General features: G+C 48.8%; 1 long non-coding RNA gene across 1 annotated transcript; it reads right to left on the bottom strand.

Moving 5' to 3' along the window:
• Positions 1-1,411: 1,411 nt before the first annotated feature.
• Positions 1,412-22,281, bottom strand: LOC131485811 (uncharacterized). The gene is made up of 2 exons (XR_009249026.1): positions 21,572-22,281; positions 1,412-4,266 (listed from the first exon to the last, which is right to left on the bottom strand). It is a non-coding gene; the product is annotated as an uncharacterized LOC131485811 (long non-coding RNA).
• Positions 22,282-24,642: the final 2,361 nt, after the last annotated feature.

Here is a 24,642-nt window from a genome sequence, read left to right as displayed (position 1 = left end):
CCTGCCCTGAGCTCTGGCCCTCCCATCATAGGACAAGTCACTTACTGTTTCAGTGTCTCAGTTTCCTCATTTGCAAAATGGGCACATCATAGTTCCTACCTCATAGGGTCACGGTAAGGATTAGATGGGAGGTGGCAGCTACGTGCTTAGCACAGTGCCCGGCACACTCAAAACCCACGGTCAATATGGGCAATCCCTGTTCGTGTGCCGTCAACGTGGAGCAGGAGCCATAGGCCAAGGAAAGTCATGAAATTTGTAGGGGTCAAATCCTGCGAGAAGGGGATAAATCATGAAAACGGCGCAGTCTACCCAGGTGGAAGAGACGCAGGCCACTGAGAGAGACAGGAAATGGGACCGTGGCTGGGCAAGGGCCCGGCCTACTTCTGAAAAGCAGTCGGTAAGAATAACAACAACAGCCTTTCCCAAAGAGTGAGGCGTGTGCCAGGCACTGTGTTAATGTGCCCTGTATAGAATATCTCATTTCTTGCCTATGACAACCCTGGGAAGAAGGGCGGGGACCGGGGTTAGCAGCGAGGTGACAGGGGTACATAATTTAAGGGGTATGTACTCTCTCCTGCCTGAGAGCCAGCGCCTCCTTAAATGTTGTGTCTTGGGCACCTGGCCTGCCCCGTCCTAGTCCCAGATCTGCTGTGAGTTGGGACGATAATTCTCCCCATTTGATAGATGTGCAAACCGAGGCTTCGCCAGCCTGGGCACCTGTCCAGCGTCACATGGCTAGGAAGATGCAGACCTCAGGATTCTTCGGTTTTGAAACCTGGACCTCTTTTTATGGAGCTGCCTCCCAGTCCAGGAATAAAAGGTCCCAATCCGCCTCCCCAGAAGGCCCAGCAACCGGGACAGCTGCCTAGAACCGCCCTCCTCTGGCTGGCCCAAGGCGGCCCAGAGAGCTGGCCTGCAGGGCAGAGGCCTGGAGATTCCTCCCCACATTCCTGTGGGTTAAGTCTGGGGACTCGGCCTTCCAGCATCAGCCATCACGTTCCCCAGAAGGAATCTCTACTCATAACAAACCCCAAAGGTCACTCAACTGGAAAGGAGCGTTCTGTCTCCACCCCTGGGCAAGAGAGAGGGCCCCAGCTTTTATAGAGACCACCCAGGTGCCCAGATAGGGCATGGCCTGCTTCTGGCTAGCCTGTGAACCGTCTCCCTGCCCTGGGTCTCCTCTTGGATGGTGGTGGGATGGGACAGGTGGGCAGAGAAGATGAAGGAACATCCCAGTTGAAGAAGCCTCCCAGAGGACTCTAGTGCAGGAAATGCCTGGGTTCTAGCCTCAGCCTGCCTGAACTCTCGTTCCCCTTTCACGGCCTCCTAGCTGTGTGGCCTTGGACAAGTTATTTGACTTCTCTGTGCCTGTTTCCTCTTCCAAAAATGGAGATAATGATACCTCCTTGCATGAGGATTCAACAGCTATTTACTGAAGGCCTACCAACTTCCAGGCAGTAAATCATAAAGCAATGAATACAAGAGACAAAACCCTCTGGTTTCAAGCTTTTAAAAAGGAAGTATCATGATGAATAGTGTTTACTTAGGAAACGCTGGTACCAAAACAAAAATGAGGCAAGTAGAGTAAAATTTTAACAGTTGTTAAACCTAGGGGATGGGCAAATAGCAAATGAGTGTTCATTATATGTTTTCTATGCTTTTCTGTAGGTTTGAAGTATTTTATAGATACATAGGAAGGAGGAGAGAAAGAAAAAAAGAAAGGAGATAGAAAAAAGAACGGAAGGAAGGAAGGAATCTCTGCCCTTTTGAAACTTACAGTCAAGTGGAGGAAATAGACAATAAACGAATAAGTAAAATATACAGTGTGTCAGTTGATGCTAGTGCTTTGGCGAAAAAGGAAGAAGCATGGGGAATGCCCAGGTGGCAGAGTTCCGTTTTCGAGCCGGAGGAGGCATCCCTGGGAAGGTGACGTTTGAGAGCAGATCTCAGGTCTTCTGGTTTCCAGACCTGGCTGCTGTCATGTCCATGTACCTACAACCTCCCACCTGGGGAAGGAGTCATGGTAAAAGCCCAGAATCCAAGACTCTGGGGATTATGAAATTTTAGGAGTATGGGTAGCAGGTACAAATCTCAGTTAATTCAGATGAGCAGGAAATTAATCTATCCTGAATGTTTGTTAGGACATCCCACTTCACAAGTGGGCAGAAAATCAATCTTGATCAGTTTGTTTTCTTCCCCAGCTCTTCTCTCTCTCACACACACACGTGTGTGTGTGCATTTTCCCTGTGGTTGTGTCTCAGTGTGAGGGTGTCTCAGGCCCCCTTGGCTTACACAGGCCACGTGATCGTTTCATCTTTTGATACCTTCCTCGCTCTACTTTTGGATTCCTCAGAACCGTCTGGGGTCATGTTGACCCACGAAATTAAAAAAAATGTTCACTCGTAGCTTTTTCTCTGGCTCCCTTCCCAGCTCTCTTATTTGGGAGGAGGCGAAGGGGGAGGGGAAGGAATGTGCATCGGTCAGGGTCAGCCAGGTCACAGTGCAGTAACAACCACCCCCAAAACCTAGTTTCTCAGGTTTTGTTTGCACTCAGGCCCCCGGCCGCCGGCTTCATGTCCCCTCGCTCCAGGACCCAGATGGATGGAACAGCCACCATCCCAAAGGTTGGAGAAAGCAGGGAAGCCTGCCCTTCTCTGACTCATGATGTACTCACTATGCCCCAAGTCCCTTTAGGAATGGTCTTTTGGGGAGGAAGGGGGGCTTTTGAAACCTAAAAAGTTGTTATTCTCTGCTTTCACTGGAATATCCCTTCCCTGAGTCACAGTCCAACAGCCTGAAGTGGGGACAGAAAACGCAGGGGGGCAAAGGCACACAATCTTAGATCCCTAGATTCTGAGTATTGTGTGGTCTTAGATCAGAATCTGGGAGTCTCACGATCACAGATTTTCAAAACTGGAAGGTCTTCGAATCAGTATCTTTCCATGCAGGAGCTGCCTCTAAAACCTTCACAGGAGAAGACTGACCACCAATCTTTCCTTGTATTCTCCCAGGACCAAGGAGCTCACCCCAAGGCAGCCTACTCTGTTACGGTTCAGCTCCTAAAGTTCTGCTTTATAAAGTGAGCCAAGCATTGCCTCTCTCAGGATTTTCTGCTTCGGGTCCTGGTTTTCCTGGCAGAGCAAGGGTATAGCCATTACTGGGACAACCTTGGAGATAGGCTGAACTGGCAGCCAGCTTTGGGGAATGAGTTCAGGAGACCCTGAACAGCCGTGGGGGCCAAGTGTCTTATTCCTCCGATGCCTGAGGGTCTACTATCATAGTCTGTGGGTCCCTGTGAGGGAGGTTGATAAATGGTAGAGAGAATAAGGGCTTGGACCCAGGCCTAGGTTCATATGCTGACATCCTGACCCTACTTGTAGGCAACTTTCATTACCTCTGTGATATGGGAATAAATAGTAGGAATAAATAATAACAGCACCACCTCCTATGCAGGGCTGCTGTGCAAATCCGATGGGCTAATGTAACTAAACACCTGCCACAATGCCTGGCACATTGTAGGTGCTCAACTCAACCTGGGTTCAAATCCAGGTTCTGTCTCTCCTTATTTGTATGCTCTTAGACTTCACTTCCTTGAACTTCAGATTCCCCATCTCTTAAATGGGGTTAATATTCCTCATACCCCTCAGGGTCTGGTCAGGATTTTTAAGCTCACGTTTACTGACAATGTGCTAGACTGGTTACATGAACTGGACATTTAATCCTCTACCGAGTAGGTGGAATATTTAGAAGCACCCCAATGTTAGGAATGGAGTAACTGTGGCACAGAGAGGTTCAGTGACTTACCCAAGGTCACGGGCTGCTGAGGTGATGGAGCCAAGATTTGAATCCGGGCAGTTTATCCCCACATAGACCCTACATATGTCAGGGTCCTGGCACATAAGTAGTTGCTCATTTTGTGTTCAAACTGCTGCACCTTCCCCACCCTTTCCCCTAAAATAAGCACAACAGCCCGTGCGACGGGCCGGCTGTTTCCAGCATTCACTCCTGAGTGTCAGTCAGGAGGTTTGACTGCAAATAGTAGAATACCCTGATGCTCCTGACTTCCACAGTAGAGACCTCTGTGGTCAAGCACTCTGCAGGCTGGGTCTTTCCAGGAGTGGTTAGTTCAGAGGCTCAGTGATGTCATCCGGGACCGGTACTTCAGCGCCAGCGTCTTCCATGTGTTGGCTTTAGGGCTCAGGCATGGCTCCCCATGGTCTCAACATGGCTGCCAGAGTTTCAGACATCATATCCTCATGCAACCACCTAAAGGGAAGAAGAGAGGAACGTCTCCTTACACGGCTTCTTATAATCGAGGCAAGCCCTCCTCAGAACCCCCTGGCAGACTTTGTGTCTCCTCAGTGAGAACGGGGTCATAGTCCCATGGAAGTCCGCTAGGGCTCACTGATAGCCATCTTTCTAGGTGCATGGCCAGGCTACAGTTCCCAGCCCCCTGTGCAGTTAGGTGTGGCCATGTGACCGAGTCTGGCCAATGGGATATGAGCAGAAATAAATGCATCGTTTTCAGGTCTGGCCTATGATCCTTGCCGTCTTTCCCCATCTGCCTGCTGAATAAGGACGAGGAAGGCCAAATCACAAGCTAGGAAGGGAGGGTCTCTGTCCCTAAATGGCTGTACAGATCAAAATGTTTCTGTTAAGACTTCCCATACGGGCATGTGAGAAAGAACCAAACGTGGTGGAAAGCCACTGAAATCTTGGAGGTATTTGTTACAGCGGCTAGCATGACTTAACCCAGCCGATACACAAGCCCGTCCCTGAAAACGAGCCACGGGGACTGGAGAATCTTGAATGGCTTAGCCCCTGGGGCTGGAGAAGAGACTTCTTGAACACATTGCCCACCCCTATCCCAGAGCAAAGGCAAGGCTCTAGAGAGAAGGCCGGAGGCAGGAAAGAGAATGGGCAGTCGTTTCTGGATCTGAGCTGGATTAAGGGCCCCGAAAGGATGGGGCCTGGGAGACGCTGCCTTCCTCCCCGGCCAGTGCTGAGAGCGGCACATACAGGGAGGGGAAGGCTTCTGTAGGTAGCCAAATTTGCCTGGGCCGACCTGCTGTCACTAGCTCCTCTGTTGGCTCAGCCCTCGGGATCACACGCCGTGGATCCTCTATCCTGTGGACGGCGGAGAATCGGCGGGGAAGGGGGGCTGTTGAATCACCATGCATGATTCCTCCGCTTGAGGAATATGGTTTCTGAGAACAGCGTACCTGGGGACCCTTGGCAAATGGAATCTCCCGAGCCTCAGCCCTGGCGGGCTGTGCAGGGCTTACTCGGGCTGCTGCTCTCTCCTCTCCTCGGGGAGGGGATCTTGCAGGGTGGGTAAAAGGTCAGACTTTCGCATATCAGTTCCACAACCTTCTAGCCTGGCCAGCTGGACAAGTGAGCTCACCTCCCTGAATCTGAACGTTCCCATCTACAAAGGGAGGAGAGGAAGGTGAGTTCCTTCAACGTGGGTGGAGACGAAATGAAATAATCCAGAGGGGGTGTCAAGCTGAAGACCGTGAGCCTGGTTAGCGCTCCTTAAGTGCTGGCTGTCGTTATTGCGGGTTGAGGGGGCCCACATAGGTTCCATCGCTACCCCCTCCCCATCCTGCTTAGGTCTGACAGGGGCTGCAGCACTCCTAGAAGAGCTTTGTCCTCCCCGGAGCAGATGTGCTGGACAGAAGCCTGCCCTGACCCAGCCCTGACTCCTCCTCTTGTCCACATGCCACTAATCTGCTCCAAGCCTCAGTTTTCCCGCTTGAGCAATGGGTGAAGTCAGCCCTCCCCCACCCCCACCCCTGACCCCTGACAACTGTTACAGAATTCAGCCGAAGCAGTAAATCATTGCGCTTCAGTACACAGATACCACAGGCACGCTGCCCTGGGTTCAAAGCCAGCTCTGGGCTTTTCGCATTTTATGACCTGGAAAATGCCATTGAATTCAGGTTTGGGGGCTTTTGGATGGTATAACACTGGTTCCTAGCTCACTGGAGGGATGAAGGAGACGAGCACGTGAGGTACTCAGCTCTAAGCCTGGGACTTAGGAAGGGTTCAATTAATAGTAGCAAGTATTGTTATCACGAGTGCTCTCAGGATTTTGGAAAGTACGGAGAGGGCTGTAAGTTGAGAGGTTCTTAGGTCAATCTCCATGATACCAAAGAAGAAAGTTCCCCCTTCCCTGTGAGGCCACTTGGGCCCCCATTCTCTCCCTGCCCCAACTGCTCTTCCAGAGCTCAGTCCCTAGACCCTCTTCCTAGAGTTGCATGGTAGGCAGGGTGGTGCAGGGCTGGGAGTCTGGAGCTTTGAGTTCTAGTCTGGCTTCCACTGCTCTCTGGCTGTGTGGCTCCAGGCAAGTGTATCACCCTTTCTGGGCCTCCTTAACAATCATGTGAGGCAATAAGAGCTGCAGGCTCCACCCTAAGGACCATGTGATATGACATTCACTGACTGCTTCTTCACAACAGCCAGTGGCCAAGGAGAGAGGGTGTGGCTCCCTAGCAGGCTCAGGGTCAGGGTCACTGCTCTGTGTGGAATCTGGTCTCTGTTGCCCAGAACTGTGTCTCCTGATGCCTAGAATTCCACCATTAGTGACTCATGCCTTTGGGAAATCATCACCCTCAGCCCACTAAGTAACAGCAATAACAGTCTCTCGTGGCTTCTCTTTGCAGGGAGCGTTCATACGGCACGGTCCCACCGGGTCTCCGCACGCTACCGTGAGGTAGGCAGCGAAGCGAGGAGAGTTTGAATCGGATGCAGAAAGCCATGTGCCCAAAGCGACACGGCAAGTTAGTGGTGGATCCGGAGGCCTGGAGTCTCCTGGCGTCTTGGTCAGTGCAGGTATCTCCCCCGACAACTTTGCTTTATAATGCGGCTCTGGATTTTTGTGCTCCCCTATGTATAACATTACTCCCACCAGCCAAAAGGTGGAAGTAACCCAGGTGTCCATGGGAGATGGTTGAGTGAGTGAATGACAAATGTACGTGCAACGGAATATTACTCAGCCTTGATAAGGAAGGACGTTTTGACCCAGGCTACAACATGGATGAACCATGAGGACGTTCAGGTACCTGGAGTAATCAGGTGCATAGAGACAGAAAGTACAAGCGTGGTGGCCTGGGGCTGGGGAAGGGGAAGGAGAAGTTCATGTTTGATGGAAACAGATTCAAAACAGAGTTTGAACCTCGCAGGACGACAAGAGCTCTGGGGATGGATGGTGGTGATGGCAGCATAACCATGTGAATGGGCTTAATGCCACAGAGCTGTACATTTTCAAATGTTAAGGTGGCAAATTTTATGTTACATGTACTTTGTCAAAGTTTAAAATTAGTTGCTATTTTTTTTTTAATTGCTGCTTCTGAGAGGAAGACAGTAAGCTGTAACCTTTTAAAGGACGTGTAACTTTGTTTCTCATGACTTGTATCAGTCAGGATAGGCTAAGTCATACTGCTGTAACAAACAGCCCCCAAAATCTGACTTCTGAGTCAAACACTTGCTCCCTGCACTGTACCACCTCACACACTAAATCCTGTACCCCATGGAATGCTCTCCCTTGCTGTTCTAAACATCTCCCTACTCTACCTGCACCCTAGGCCCAGGATAAGGCAATGGAATCGGTCAGATTCACCCTTGGCTGGGTATGTGGCTGTGGGTAAGCCAGTTAACTTCTCTAAGCCTCAGTTTACTCATCTGGGAAATGGGGACAATAACAGAACGTATCTTGAGGGGAGAATCAAGGGAGCATTTCACATGGCTTCAGGTATGCCGTCAGGCTGTGGGTCCATTTAAGCCTGGTGTAGAGTTTGGCACCCAGACAGGAATGGGGTAGGCTTTAGCCTCCTGCCGACGAGGCCCTCAGCTTGAACAATCCCAGGAGAAACACCTTCTTCCAGCCAGCCTTGCGTCAGGGCCAGGGAATGGGTGGGATGGGAGCCAGAGGCTGCAAAGACAGTTGTCTCGAGCCTGAAATACTTTTCTCCCCAATGATCTGTTTTCAATTTCTCATTCTTCACCCCCCCCCCCCCCCTTTTTAGAACCTGCCCTGCCAAGGAACAAGCATGTTAGTGTGCGTCAGCCCCTAGCCCAGCCAGCATCCCACCCTTGGGGAATTTCTGCTTTAAATAGTGAGGCATGGGACCTTTCAACATGCCACGTGTGTTCCAGCCTCCACACCTTTGCATGTGCTGTTCTTTCTCCCTACCGTGCTTTTCCCTGTCTCCTGGGTCTATTCCGATTTTGCTCATCACCTGTCAAAGTTTGGCTGCAGGAACCTCTCCTGCCACAGCTCCTCTGATTGCTCCCCCCACCCCCACTGTTAACACATCTCCCCAGGTCTGCACACATATCTTGATTTCGTGTGTCCTCTAGTTACCTAACACTTTTGAAAGCACAGTGTTAGCCGGTTCTTTGCAAAGTCTGAGGCTTTCATGAATTGAAGAGTGCTTTCATCATCCTCATGTCAATGGGAGGCAATTATTATTGTTATATCCCTATTTTCCAGATGAGAAAATGGAGCTCCTGAGAGCAGAAGTGTGTGGTCGCACAAATGGGAAGTCAGGACCTCCATATCTGAGAATAGAGGCTCTCGCTAAGCCACCCTGCTGGGCTGAGCACTGTAGGCAGATGCCTAGAAATGCACCAGCAGAGGAGGGGGTGGGTACGGCAGAACCGGTGACCTGCTTCTTCTTTCTGGACTTGCAGCTGGCCTACATTTCCCAGCTTCCCTTGCAAGGGAAGCAAGGTCTTTTTGAGAGACTGGTTAGGAAAGTGGGCCCAATTCTCCATCCCTCACTGTTCCTACGCCCCTTTGCAATGTGACTTTGACCTAGCTCCTCCATTCAAAAAGTAGATTTTATTTCCCTCAAAGATGGGTTGGCCTTGGGTGTTGCTTTGGTCAATAGAATGTGGTAGAAGCAACCTCGTGCTAGTTCTGGGCAGGCTCTTAAGAGACCCTGCAGCTTCTCTCTCCCTCTCTCCCTCCTTATCTCTCTCCCTCTCTCCCTCCTTATCTCTCTCCCTCTCTCCCTCCTTATCTCTCTCCCTCTCTCCCTCCTTATCTCTCTCCCTCTCCCTCCCTCTGTCCCTCCCTCTCTCCCTCCCTCTCTCCCTCCCTCTCTCCCTCCCTCCCCCAACTTCCTCTGCCAGGGCCCTGGAGAATGGGAGGGCACATGGAATGGAGTCATGTTGTCTCAGCAGCTTTTAGATAGAGACAATTCTGCCGTCACTTTCAGTCCCAAACATGGTCTCCACTCAAATTGTATCCAGTCAGGATACTCAGGGAAATTCCCAATTTGATTTGGGTTTAGACCATCTCCCCGGCTTCTTTCCCACAGTGGGGAAGGTGGGGTGGGGGCCTTCTCCATCCCTCCTCCTCTCCCCTGCTTGTGGGGCTGGGTGGAGGTGGTAAGGGGAGAGGAAGGGTCTTAATTGAGCTGCTGCCATCCTGGCTGGCTTCCAGTGTTCTAACCAGCAGACGTTTTGTTTTGTTTTGTCTTATTTTATTATTATTTTTTAATTTAAATCCAAGTTAGTTAAAATATAGTATGATAGTGATTTCAGGAATAGAATTTAGTGATTCATCACTTACATATAACACCCAGTGCTCATCCCAACAAGTGTCCTCCTTAATGGCCGTCCCCCATTTAGCCCATCCCCCCCCAGCCAACACCCGGCCAGCAGCGCTCAGTTTGTTCTCTATTTGAGTCTCTTATGGCTTGTCTCCCTCTCTGTCTTTATCTTATTTTTGCTTCCCTTCCCTTATGTTCATCTGTTTTGTTTCTGAAATTCCACATATGAGTGAAATCATATGATATTTGTCTTTCTCTGACTGACTTATTTCTAGCCAGCAGACATTTTAAGCTGTCCCATGTTTCCATCATGGGACACTGTTGTGGGCTTCATGAATTTGGCCATTGCTGCGGGCTCCTCTTACCCTTGACCTTGGTGGATGCACCAAGTCCCCTGCCACTCCTTGCTCAGCCCTAGGAATCCCACACCCATCTCCAACTTCTTGGGATAGAACCCAAGATGACAGACCCCCCTCCCCCCACCTCAGCCCCCAACTGGTCCAGAAACTCTCCTAGTCTCTAGTCCGACATATGGAGGTGCCGCCTCTGTTTGGCTATCTCAGGCGGGGGTCCCTCAGGCCTGAGCTGCACCCCCTTCCTGCACAGCACCTCACCAAGGCCCCCCCCCCCCGCCCCCGCCTTAACTTTCTCTAAGTCATGGGGGGCGAAGACGGGTCCTTGCCCACTTTCTTTGTTAGTCCTTTGTGCATGGTAATCTGGTCTGGAAGGTCACTTCTATCCTATCTCTGTGTCTTCTGTTTAACAGTTTGATATCTTAAACAAATGGAAACATTCCTTACACTCTGTTCTCCCCCTTGACTTTTATTACTCACAGTATCTTGAGTATTTTTCTTACCTTATAGACACCTCCTTTTTAAAAATTTTAATTGTGGTTAAATATGCATAATATCAAATTTGCCATTTTAGCCATTTTTTAAAACATTTTTTAAAAACTTATTTATTTTGAGAGAGACAGAGAAAGCATGAGTGGAGGAGGGGCAGAGAGAGAGAGAGAGAGAGAATCCCAAGCAAGCTCCACACCACCAGCGTGGAGCCCGACATGGGGCTCGAACCCATGAACCGTGAGATCATGACCTGAGCCAAAGCCTAATGTTCAACCAACTGAGCCACCCGGGCGCCCCTCAAGACCCTACTTTCAAATCTTTTGGGTATTCACCTAGAAATGGGATTGCTGGATGATATATGGTAATTCTATTTTTAATTTTTTGAGAATTGCCATACAGTTTTCCACAGTAGATACACTGTTTTCTATTCCCACCAACAGTGCACAGTCTCCACATCCTTGCCAACACTTCTTATTTTCATTTTTTTTTTTTTAGATTCTATTTATTTTTTAAAGTCATCTCTACACCCAACATGGGGCTTGAACTCACAACCCTGAGATCAAGAGTTGCACGCTCTACTGGCTGAGATAGCCAGGAGCTTCTATTTTTGTTTTTGTTTTGTTTTGTTTGATAATAGCCATCCTAGTGGGTGTGAGCTGAGATGTTCCAGTTTTTTGCTATGATGAGAAAGTGCAGTGTGAAAAATATGTCTGTAGTTTAATTCCTAAAACTAGGATCACTGGATCAAAGGGTATATGCATTTTTTTTTTCTAGAACTTCTTACAGAAGCCTGACATATACACAAAACTGAGAGTTTAGCTGGTGAATTTTCACAAAGTAACCAGACTCCTGAAGCCAGTGCCAGATCAACAGGACACTGCCAGCCCCTCAGAAGCCCCTTCACAGCCCACAAAGAGGAGCCATCACCCTGACTGCTAACATCACAGGTTAGCTTTGCCTCTTTTGAACTTTGTGCAAGTGGACTCACAGCACATGTGTTGCTTTGTGCGTGAGCTCCATCCACACTGTGCGTGCGCCTGTTCATTCATTATTACTGTGCTGTTCCGTGTGAATATACCAAAATCTATTTCGCCGTTCCGCTGCTGATGGGCATTTGGGCAGCTCCCAGTCTGGAGGCATTTCAAATAGAGCTGCTATGGAAATTTCTAGTATAGTGCTGTCCAGTAAAATCTACTACAGGATATACTCAAGAACTGAGAGCAGGGACTCGAACAGATATTTGTACATAAACGTTCATTGCAGCATTGACAACAGCCGAAATGTAGAAACAACCCAAATGTCCGTCAGCTGATGAATAGATGTGTACGTAAACACAATGGACTGTTGCTCAGCCTTAAAAAGGAAGGACACTTGGACACCGTGTGAGCCGTGAAAACGTTATGCTAGGTGAAATGAGCCAGACTCAAAAGAACAAATACTGTAGGATTCCCTTATATGAAGGAGAGACTAGAGCAGTCAAATTTTGAGAAGCAGGGACTAGAATGGTAGTTTCCAGGGCCTGGGAAGAGGGGACGGGGAGCTGTTGTTTAATGGGACAGAGTTTCTATACAGGAAGATGAAAAAGTTCCGGATGTGGCTGGTGGTCACGTGTTTACAGCAACGTGATCATTCTTGGTGCCACTAAGCTGTACAGTTAGAAATGACCCCGATAATGAATTTGATGTTACGTGTATTTTGCTACGAAAAAAATATGAGCCACAGATGCAAACCACCTATGTAATTTAACATTTTTCTGGCAGCCATGTTTTAAAAGTAAAAAAGAACAAGTATAACTTGAAAAATGATTTAGCTCCATCTATCAAAAATACATTTCAACACATTTCATCACAACACAACATCAATATAAAACAACTATTAAGGAATTAGTTTACTTTTTTTTTCATACTGACAAAATTTGGTGTGTATTTTATACTTACAGCTCATCTCAGTCGGAACCAGCCACACTTCAAGTGCTCAGCAGCCAGGTGTGGCTGGTGGCCGCCATATTGAATAATGCACGTCTAGTATGAGTCTTTCGATTCATGTATTTTCCATGCCCTTTGGATGCATGCGGATTTGCAGTTTCAATAGCTATTACCAGATCGCCTTCCACAAGCCAAGTTTTAAACCCATCAGCAATGTATGAGGGCACGTTTCTCCATACCCTCACCTGCCCAGCGGCCAATTTAATACATCACAAGTGCCGGCTTGTGGATTTAACACAGATTTCACTTATTAGGAGTGAGCGAAACCTCTTTTTCTATGTTAAAAGCCATTGTGTTTCCTTTTCTGTGAACCGTGGGCTCACCTCAGCTGTTTTACACTCCCCTGCACACGTCTCCGTGCTCCTCAGGCCCCACCTGAACCTGGGACTAAGGGGGCGCCCAAGGCCAGGCATTTCAGAATCCTAGAGTAGCCTTAGCCAGGCTGTTCCCCGCAGGGAGAATCCCAGTGGCCAGAGCTCTGGGAAGCCGGGCTTATCTTCTAGGGCGTGTCTCCCTCTGCTGGCAGTGCTGAGTTTCTGCACCTGAGCTGGGACCAGAACAGGAGGCCAGGAAGGTTGGGGGGGGGGGGGGACTCAGGGGGCTGCCTTGGGAGCCTGGTTTGGTCTCGCTTCTACCGCTTATTGCTGTGTGACCTGGCTAAGCAACTTCACCTCTCTGGGATCTCCAGCTCCTATCTGTAAAACGGAAATAGTTAGCCATTCCTCTGAATCTGAGGTTTGCTGGAGGAACAATCAAGTGACAAGACATTAATGGGGTGTGGCACAAAACAAGTTCTAAATACACGGGTAGCTGGGGGTTGGGGTTGTTGATTTCTACTCCTGGAGGAGAGGGAAGGGGTAGCGCGGCGCCTAGTAAAGGAGGCAGAGGGACAGCTGGACGTTTATAGGTCCACCCCTGCCTCACCAGCTCCCGTTTCCTATTCTGTGGAATGGCCGCCTCACCTCAAAACAAGAGGCTGGGACATGCCGTAATGCCTGGGACCCTCACACCCATTAGACCCCATGCCTGACCTGGGCAGGGCCCCAACCTTCTCCCACACTGGGCTGGGCGCACCAAACTGTTGAACAAATCCAGGCCGAACGCCCACCGAGGTTTTGGTCTCTCCTAGCCTGGGCTCTCTCTCCCAGGGATGCTGTAGAAAGGAGCACTGTGATGGACGGGACCCCTGTGATCCCATCACCTGAGCACCCGCTATTTGGTGGTGCTGGCTGAGGGCAGTTTTACCAGAGGCAGTCTGTGCCCTGCCCGCCGCCACCCGGCCATAGGGCTCCGTCCTCTTATCTGACATTCAGCTTCTGCTTAATTGACGATTACACCCAAATCCTTCCTCTGCTCTAAAACCTCCCATAGCGCCCCCACTGCCTGCCAAAGCAGTCCAGATTGAATGTCACTCTGACATTCAAGACCACCATGGCCCAAGTTTGCCCTGTGGAGGGTAACCCTAGACTGCCTGAGAAGTATCCATGAAAATCGCCTCCTTCCTTCAAGAGTGAACTAAATGCTACTTCATTCATTCCACTGTCATCCATTCATTCGTTTAACAAAATGTGTCAAACGAATTATTAATGTATATTTATCACCTGTGATTATGAAAACATTCTAGACAGTGGAGTAGAGACAGTAGTCTCAACCAATTACAACTAAAGTGTCTTCATGTTGCAAAATGTATCAAATATGGAATCAGGTGAATGCACTGTAGAGCCCCTCTCCAAGGGTCTTGTGGGGGGTGTGACCCTGCCGTGTGTCCAACCACGCAGGGCTGTCACATGGCGCAGGAAGGCTTCCTTGACGATGCTCTCTCCTATGAGCACCGAGGGCTTACCTCCTGGCCCTGCCACCAACCAGCTACATGCCCCTGGTAAGTCATTTTCCCAAGTCTCAGATTATATATATCAAGTACTAATGATGGTCCCCACCTTGAGAGAGCTATTGTGGGAATTACATGAGATTAGGTGTCAAAGTGCCTGCACAAGGTCAGCACTTGTGTGGCCACCATCATTAGCAGCAGCAGGAGTAGTTGACTTCCACAAGGTGGGCTCCCAGGTCCCTGAGGGGATCCAGAGGTTTCCCAGGTCCCTGAGGGATCCAGAGGTTTTCATTCCTTGCCCACTAGAGGGCACCAGAAGACACGGACTTGTCCAGTGCTGTGACCCTGGCTAAGCCAGCCCCCAAGCTCCCAAGGGGGTAAGAGTGAGGGCTTTCTGGGCTCAGAAGAGAACCCCAGGGCCATCTAAGAGCCTGGCAATTATCCTGTGTCCCTAGGTCTGGCTCACAAAGACCCCCCAAACCTGAGCTTCAGTAAATGGAAAGGCAGCCCTGTCACCATGCCAAAGCCCTACTGTCCATCTCTGGCTGTGTCCCACAGTCAGAGACAGTGTGGGCCAAAAAGCTCTGGCTTCTGAAGCTGGCTCTTCACATTTCTGTGTGACCTTTGGCAAGTGACGTGACTTCTCTGAGCCTCAGTTTTGTTTCCTATAACATGGAAATGTTGTAGGTCCCAAAGAAGGGAAAGGCCTCTATGTGCCGAGGGCTGGCCATGACAGCTCGTGTTGCTTTCCATCGAGTAAATATGCTACAGTCTAATTAGCTGTTTTCTAATGCACAATTGCAATGTATTGGTTAATCCGAATGCTCTTTTAAACACTTTTTTTTAATGTTTATTTATTTTTTGAGAGAGAGAGAGACAAGAGTGTGGGCAGGGGAGGGACAGAGAGAGGGAGACACAGAATCCGAAGCAGGCTCCAGGGTACAAGCTGTCAGCACAGAGCCCGACATGGGGCTCGAACTCATGAACCACGAGATCATGACCTGCGCCAAAGCCGGATGCTTAACCGACTGAGCCATCCAGGTGCCCTAATCCCAATGCTTTTTGAAGCGTTTTACCACGAGCCAGGCCCTACTGGCTTGCCAGGCAAAAATGAAATGACTAGTTTTGTTAGGGGCGGGGGCGGGGAGATTCCGAGTGATCTCCCCCACCTCAGCCCCTCTGCATTCTCCAAACTCTCTACAGTGTTGACGTATTGTCTTCACAATGGTAGAAAAGAAGGAACACTGATGGCACACCTACTATGCACCAGGGTTTCACTTCATCCTTCTTCTGAGTCTGTAGGCTCCATGCAGACAGGGACCGTCTGGCTTTCTCCCTGTTATTTTCTCTATGCATGGCACATGGTAGGTCCTCAATAAATATGTGTTTAGTGATCAAGAATGTGCAACGTTTACAAATAAGGAGCTCTAAGGTTCAGAGAGGTTGTGTGACTTGTCCGAGGTCACCCAGCTAGTAGGACACAGGGCCAGGGTCCTGAGGAATTTCTTGCTACTCAGTGCCTGTCCCTCACCCCCAAACCCCCTTTGCCCAGAACAGCTTATTTTGTAAAGATGTATTTATTTAGTACTCGTTAAGCAACAACCCAAGGGGTAGGCACTAGAATTTTCCCCGTTTTATAGATGGGGAAACTGAGGCACCGATCAGTTAACTAACTTGCCCAGGTCATACAGCCAGTAAATGGTAGAATCAAGATTCTAATCCAGGAAGTCTGTCGCTAAAATGCTTGCCGTTGACCGCTATGTGAGGCCTCCTCTAGATGTGAATCTTGTCTTCTCAACTCCTTGGGGACCTTTGGAGGACTTGGATGGTGTCTTCTTTTCTGCAGTCCCTGGAGCTCCTGGCACAGGGTTGGGCTGTATGTAGGGTCTCAGTTCAGGCCTTCCAGCTGGGGATTTGCCCAACAGATGAGGCCCTCTAGTTGCTGTCCAGAAGTTAGTGGGTGGCCCTTGGTTTCTGGCACAAGGTCATTGCTGTCCTTTGAGCCTATAGCCACCTGTCCCTGCCTCACCCAGTCCTGTACACACACCTGCCAGCAGCAGACGGTGCTTTGAGGGTAAGTTGGACTTTGGGCCCTTTATCTGCACCCCTTTTCCCACTCTTAGACATGAGTCCAAAAGTGTATGGCCTCTATGCACATGCATATGTGTGTGTGCATAGCTCACACGTACACATGTGCCCATGCGCATACCTGTGGATATGAGCAGTCCTGCACGTAAGTGCCCATGTGAGTCTAGGTGTGGCATGAACGCTCCTGGGTATGTCCAAGGCTGCAGGCGCGGATCTGAGTGTGAACATGAGTTTATGTGCAGCTGTGCACATGTGTGGGTAATGTGGAAAGACAGACCACCATAGCGGAAGGGAACCCCTTGCCAGACATGTGGTAAGTGCCAAAATATTAGCTACTGTATTGTTAGCCTCCCAAGTTGCGTGGAGATTCTATAAAATGGTAGGTTTGAAGGATCTGGCTCAAGGAATGCTTCTGTGGGATGCTTGGGTGGGTCAGTCAGTTAAGCATGCAACTCTTGATTTTGGCTCAGGTCACAATCTCACAGTTTGCGGGATCGAGCCCCGAGTTGTGCTCTGTGCAAACAGTGAGGAGCCTGCTTGGGATTCTCTCTCTCCCTCTCTCTCTGCCCGTACCCCACTCACTCTCTCTTTATCTCTCTCAAAAATAAATACTTTTTTTAAAAAAAGAAATGGTTCTCCCATCACCCTTAAATCAATAGTTATTTCTTCTTTCCCTCAATTTTATCATTGCAAGGGCATTGTAACAATAGTCCAGGGAGTTTGGGAAATAGAGATGGGGAAGGGTGGGGAATCTATCACCGGGGCCCCCATCACCCCTACCCAGTGCTATTTGCATCTTTGCTGTTCCTTTCCCAGCCTTGTCCATCTGTCAGCTAGCTCGAGGCTTGGAACACAGCACGTTGGTCAAAACGCATGTGAATGAATTAACAAACATACGTTGTTTTCAGATATGATGACTGAACTGGGTATTTTTTCAGCCTGCTTTTGTTTACTTATCGTAAGCATTTTCCATGTGACAACCAGTCTTTATATTGAAGATAATAGAAGAAAATTAGAAACTACCCCATGTCCCCAAACAAGGAAACAGTCATTTATGGAAGAGCAAGCCTAAGGAGTGTTATGAATTCATCATGGACATTTTTTTTTTTCATATAAGATTTTTTTTTTCCCTCTTTTTGGGACACGTTAGTGTTTCCATACTGGGAAAAGGGTGTCCTAGGATTTATCTGTCCCTGGAAACAAAGCAGATTCCATTGAAAAAGATGGAGATGTTAGCCATCAGGGAAAAGCACACCAACACCCCAATGAGATCCGGCTACACTCCCACTAGGATGGCTAAAAATAAAAATAAAAAAAGACCAACAGTAACAAGTGTTGGTAAGGATGTGAAGGAATTAGAACCTTCATATACTGCCGGTGGGAATGTAAGTGGTGTAGCTGCTTTGGAAAATAGTCTGGCAGATCCTCACAAGGTTAAAAATAGAGCTACCCTATGACCCAGCATTTCCACCCTGGGGTATATACCCAAGAGGAATGAAAACATACATCCACACGTAACTGTGCACAGCAGCATTATTCATGAGAGCCGAAAGGTGGAAACAATCCAAGTGTCCTTCAGCTTGTGGATGGATCTATGAAATGTGGTCTTTCCACACAGGGGAATATTGGCCAGCAATACCAGGGAATGAAGTACTGATTAAACATGGATGAACCATGAAAACATTATGCTAAGTGAAAGAAGGCTGTCACAGAAGACTTTGCAAGGTTTCCATTTTGTATGATTCCATTTACTTGAAGGGTCCGGAATAGGCAAATACATAGAAAGTTAACTGGGGTTGCCTAGGGCTGGAGGGGGAGAGAAATCAGCAGGAGAGATGGGAAGGACTACAAATGGGTCTGGGGGATGCTGAAGAGGTTGCAAAAGTGATTGTGAGAAATATACTCAAAAGCCATTGAATTGCACACTTTAAACGAGTACATCGTCAGGCATGTAGATTTTATCCCCATAAAGCTGTTGTGGGTCTTTCAAAAAAGGCTGGAGACCCACGATGACGATGGAAATATACAGCACCATTTACTGAGAGCTGGACCATGGGCCAGGTACTTGTCAATGTCATTTCACTTCCAAAGTAACCCTGCTAGGTCATTTCCCCTATTATACAGATGAGGACACTGAGGTTCTGAGGGTTTGAGTAACTGGCCCAAAGGTCACTCAGTTCTTTAGTGGTACAGCTGTGATTTGAACCCAGATCCATGCTCAATGTGGAAGTGCTTTTGCCATTGTAGTTCTGGCTCAAGATGGTGACGTAGAAGGATCCTAAACTCTCCTCCTCCCAGACACTGGATATACTGGATATGTAGCTACTTACAGAACAATTAGCTGAATGACTCCCACACATCAGGCGAAGGAGAAAAAACCCACATCGAAGCAGGTAGGAGAGGCTGAGACACATTCTCACCACAAAACTCCCCCCTAGTGGGGAGACTCACAATTGGGAGGGAATGCAAAACCTCTGAGCTTCTCCCTGAGGAGTGAGGGGTTTGAACTCTGCATCTGGTACCCCAACTTTGAAGACCTGCCTCTGAAGTACCTTTATCGCCTCCTTGGGAGGAGCCGGGAGCTGGGGCACCAGGACAGCTGGACAGATAAATGTACAGCAACAGGACAGGTGGGGCCCAGGGCCGGGGGGCTCCTCCCTGCCCTTTACCTGGCCTGGGCAGCCAGAGGTCACAGTCAGGGCTCTCTATTGCTCCCTCAGGCCTTCTCCCAGCGTCTCCCTGTCCAGGACCCTTCAAGCAGACACCCGGCAAAGTGCAGTCCAAAAGCACCAGGACTGGTTTGGCAAACAGAATCTGTTCCAACCTGTCCACCAGGAAGCCCTCAGGTGTTCCTATCTTTACTGTACGGAGATAATCATACATGTGCACAGAGGTGTGTGGACAAAGATGTTCATCACAGCATTGTTTCTAACAGGGGAAAACTAGAAAGAACCCAAGTGCCCAGCATGGAGGGACTGGTTACCATACAACAGAATGCAGTGGAAGAATCTGACGCAGGCCTTAGAGCTCCCGCACCCCTGCTGGCCACCCCGCTGTCCCCCACCACCCAGACACCCCCTGGTTGCATCTTACCGTCTAAGCGCACTAAACTCCTTATGGTCCCCAAATCCCCCCCACGTTTCTGTCTTCTCAGAGGTTCCTACTTGCTGTTTCCTCTGCCTGCAATGCCACTTCCTCTTTTTAAAAAATATATTTAAAAAAAATTTTTTTTAACGTTTTATTTATTTTTGAGACAGAGAGAGACAGAGCATGAGCAGGGGAGGGTCAGAGAGAGAGGGAGACACAGAATCCGAAACAGGCTCCAGGCTCTGAACTGTCAGCCCAGAGCCCGATGCGGGGCTCAAACTCACGGACCGCGAGATCATGACCTGAGCCGAAGTCAGACGCCCAACCGACTGAGCCACCCAGGCGCCCCTTAAAAATATTTTTTTAATGTATGTTTATTTTTTGAGAGAGAGACAGAAAGAGCATAAGTGGGGGAGGGTAGATTGAGAGGGAGACTCCAGGCTCTGAGCTGTCAGCACAGAGCCCAATGCAGGGCTCGAACCCACGAACTGTGAGATCATGGCCTGAGCTGAAGTCGGATGCTTAACTGACTGAGCCACCCAGGTGCCCCTTTTAAAAAATGTTTTTTAGTGTTTTTTTATTTTTTATTTTTGAAGTATTATTCTCTGGCTCCTGGGCAGGGGGAGGGCCCCCCTGGTGCTTCCACATCAGAACGCGGTCACACTCTCTGGGACTGACCAGGTAACGGTCTGCTACCCATGCTGGATGCCAGAACATGAGGCTACTATCTTTCTGGCTATTTGCAGTATCTACTCTCAGAGCAGGCATCTTTCAGTGAATTTCTTGGCAACTAGAATAAAAGCCAGACTTGTTTTCATGGTCTACAAGGCCTCACGTGTTCCAGTCAGAGCTCACTTCTTCGACTCACCTGTAATTTTTCTCACTACTCTGCTCACTGACCAAGATGGTTCTCCAACGTGCATTTCTGCCTCAGGACCTTTGCATTTGCCTATTTCCTCTACCTGGAATGAATGACCCAGTGATCAAGACCTAGTCCTTCACCTCAAGTTGCTCATAGTCTGGTGGAGGAGGCAGACACATAAACTGGCCCTACTCTGGGCCCTGTTCTACTTGACTGTCAAGTGAAGGTGGCCATCTGCCAGTCCCTCTCCCCTCCCCCCCCTCCCTTGCAGGCCATTAGAGGGTCCTGGGCCAGAGTGGAGCCTGTTCAGCACAGCATGCAGGGCCCAGCAGGTGTGAATGGTGGTCTGGTCATTTTGTAAGGAGCTGGTGGCTGGGGGCTCAGCTCCCTGACTCCCTGACGGACCGGGGGTAGGGGCAGGGGAAGAGGGAACACAATGGCAGGCTGTTTCCTACTTTGTCCCCGGCTGTACCCAGCTGGGTTCAGCAGCCCCTGCTCTGAGATCACTGCCACCAGGTGCAGCTGGCCTTTAGCAGGGCCCAGCTCAGGCTGGGCGGGGCCTCCACAGGGTCAGGTGTCTGGTGAGCAGATCTCCCCTTCCCCAGCCAGGAGGGATTGGGGCAGGCTGCAGGGCACCTCCAGCCCTGGTGCCTTTCCTATTGTGAGTCTCTCTTTGCACAAACTTGACTCCTCTCCTCCCAGGAGGGGCCCCAGAGAGCACAGGATGCCAGAGGCCCCGAATAATCAGTTTTCAGGCACTCCCCTCTGCTCTTTTGGCCCATTCCTGGCCCCCCTACTACTTAAGGGAATAGAGTGTGTGTCCTTTACCTAGACTCACTCTGCTGTCCTACAGAATCCTTTTATTCCTGTTTCCCTAGTGGAAAAAGACGATTGTGAACCTTTATTTGTCTAGCAGGTAACTTTCAGTAAATTAAAGCAGTATGTGAAGTCACTAGGACAGCACCCAGTAGGGTTCCTTGTTCCTTTTTGAGGAGGCTAAAGCTTTGAAAGATTGTGAACACAGGGATTCAGGGAGGAAAGAGGCCTAGAAACTCATCAGGTACCTAAGATGTGATGAGCACTTTATAATCAGGATCTAATTTCAGGGGTGCCTGGGTGGCTCAGTCGGTTGAACATACAACTCTTGATTTCGGCTCAGGTCATGATCCCAGGGTCCTGGGTTGGATCCTGACATCCATGCTTAGCGAGGAGCCTGCCCGGGATTCTCTCTCTGCCCCTCCCCCACTTACACGTGTGTGCATGCACTCTTTCTCAAAAAAAAAAAAAAAAAAAGTATAGTCAGGATCTGATCTCACCTTCAGTCCTTCAAGGTCGGCACGTTAGTCTTTGTTCAGCAGGTGAGGTCACAGGCTGAGAGAGGTGAAGTGAGGTGATTGCTCAAGGAGTCCTCAGAGCCAAGTGGTGGTAGATCTCAGACTCAAAGTCAAGTTTGGCCACCTGCTAAAGCCAGTGCCCTTAATCTCGGTGTTTACTGCACGTTAGCTGCATAGTCACACTAAGAGGTAGGTCATGGGCGATTTCGCTCCAGGAAGAAAACAGAGGGTGAGAGAAACTGACAGATTGTCAGTATCCTGCAGCAGGTAAGACAGAAAGCTCTGGTTATTTGTACCAGCTCAGGATGAGAAGGAGTGGCAGGGTCTTTGAAGGTCATCTATCCCAGCCCTCTCGTTTTACAGAGGAGAAAACTGAGACCCAGAGAAGGGAAGCAACTTACCCAATGTGACACGGTTAGCAGAAGAATACTCAGGGCTCTTCCTCTCCTACCAGAGTGGTTTGAGTTCACGGGCAGGGATGGCAGCTCACCATCACCACCTTCCTTCAGCAGTAGGTCAGTCCCCAGGCTCTGCATGACTGTCTCGCCATCTCACAGAAATCATGTTGGTCCCATTAATGGATACTATTATGCAGATTGGACTTGGTGATCTTAGATGCCTCGTTAAGACACATGCAGTCAGAAGGCAGGGAGACAGGACCTTTGTCAGGCTAGGTTCCGCAGAGAAACAGAACCAGTAGAAGACTGTGTGTGTGTGTTTGTGTGTGTGTGTACACAGAGTGGAGGGGAAGGTGGGGAAGTCGGATTGATTTATATATTGGCTCACACAATATATAAGGCAAGTCCACCCACAATGTACTGGACAGGTCAGCAGACTAAAAACATAGAATGTCCACGTTACAGCCTTGAAACAGAATTATTCTCATCTGCACAGACTGGAACCCCCTAATTCCAGCCATTTATTTTTTGTTTCTTTTTTTTTTTAATTTTTAAAAATTATTTTAACATTAATTTGTTTTTGAGAGACAGAGAGGGACAGAGCATGAGCAGGAGAGAGGGAAGGGAGACACAACATTTGAAGCAGGCTCCAGGCTCTGAGCTGTCAGCACGGGACTCAAACTCACACACCGTGAGATCATGACCTGAGCTGAAGTCAGATGCTTACCGACTGAGCCACCCAGGCACCTCCCCTCCCATTCCAGTCATTTAATGTGGTGATCCAAAGCATGAGCTCTGAAGTCAAAGAATCTGTTGTACCACCTGTATGGGTTCTGTAACCTAACCTGGTTATTTAGTCTCTTTGAGCCTTGATTTCCTCCTATGTAAAATGGGCTTTATGACTACCTGTTTTCTAGGATTTGCCTTAAGGATTAGGCATAAGCAACACCCGACACAGAGCCTAGTACATAGTGTGCACTCAACTCGTGTTAGCTATCATCATCATCATTGTATATGTGTGAGTGGTTAAGGAATCACTGAGATGATGGATGAGAAAGACTTTGGAAGTCAAGTCATAGAAGGAACGTCTGAAGGAAGCCAGGTTATACTGGGCAAGAACCGAACCTGAACACTGCCCTCCGGTGTCTGCAGAGCTGTAATGAGATGGGGAAGGGGCACCTGGGTGGCTTAGTTGGTTGAGCGTCCTACTCTTGATTTTGGCTCAGGTCATGATCTTGCGGTCGTGGGATCAAGCCCCACATCGGGCTCTGCACCAACAGCACGGAGCCTGCTTGAGATTCTCTCTCTCCTTCTCTCTCTGCTCCCCACCCCCACTCATGCTCTCTCTCTCTCTTGAAATAAAAAAAGAAATGGGAAGAAGCTGGCAGTAACCAATGATTTCTGGGTCCCTAGGGAAGATGAGGACCCAAGAGGGAACTGAAGGCAGTTAGCGGTCAGCTTGACAAAAGAACTTCCCACAATCAGAGTTTTGAGTTATGATAGCATAGGACTTTAGTGAGCTTCCCATCCCAGGGGGTATGCAGAGCCAGAGTCAGTGGGAAGCTGTCAGAGAGAGGATTCCTGCACTGGTAGGAGGTTGAAGAAAGACTTATGAGGTCCTTTGTTTGGCCTTGATCTCTCTGGAGATCCCTGTTTGGCCACATAGCCAGTGAGAGGTCAAGTCAGGGTTATGGGCAATACCTTCCTCTCCTCCTCTGCCTGTCCTCTCTGTGCTTCTATTCCTTAAACACAGCAAAGTTCCCACCCCACTACCACTGGGCCTTTGTACATGCTGTATCCTCTCCATAGAATTGCATCAGATTTTGTGGGCCCGACACATATAAAGCTGGAGACTTTCTTTAAGAAAAAACCCCCCAAAATCAGACAAAAATGTGAATAGTTAGAATGAGAAACAAAACCACAACAGAATTTAAAAAGTTCATAAATGCTACACAATGTCCAGAAAAACAATATAATATTTATGTTAATCACCTGATATGCTGCCATAATACCTTTATTCCTACATTTTGGTTATATACTTTTGGGGAAATCTCTTCATGTGACATTTTCTTTAGAGAGAATAAGAAGATAACTTAGTTTTCTTTAGCACAGGTGACCCAAAGTTTTTTTCCCCTGTTGTCAATAGTTTCAAAAAGTTTCCTTCAACTTCACAAGTCATTATTGGTAATGTCAAAGGTCTTAGGATTACTGTCAAATTTCGAAAAACTTCGAGATCAAGGATCATAGAGGATCTCAGGACTTGCAGCTTTCCTTGATTACCAACCTTAAAAATTATTTGCATCGATGTCACCTCTCAACCAGTTTCTTGTCCACATCCTGTTTGTGTTGGTGTAGTTTGAGTTTTATTATTTTTTATTTTCATCGATGTCAGTATTCTGTGACAGCTTCCCCTTAGCTGGATACCCAAAATGCCACAGCAGCTCCCCCGATACCCAAAAGGAGGGGAAGTGTGACAGGGAGGAAGTTGGAGAGGGGAGAGGCAGCATTCTTAATTGCAGTGAAAATAGCTTGCTTTAGCGGACTCTACAACAGCATGTGATCCTGAGTGTGCATTGTTGGGGCCCCTCCCAGGTCACTGGAAGTCGCCTGGCAAGTGAGGGGCTCTAGAGCTTAAGCTTTGTGATCCCCTTCCAC

The sequence above is a fragment of the Neofelis nebulosa genome, chromosome 9, assembly GCF_028018385.1.
Source record: "Neofelis nebulosa isolate mNeoNeb1 chromosome 9, mNeoNeb1.pri, whole genome shotgun sequence".
NCBI classification, from domain to species: domain Eukaryota; kingdom Metazoa; phylum Chordata; class Mammalia; order Carnivora; family Felidae; genus Neofelis; species Neofelis nebulosa.
This window is presented reverse-complemented; position numbering and strand designations above follow the sequence as displayed.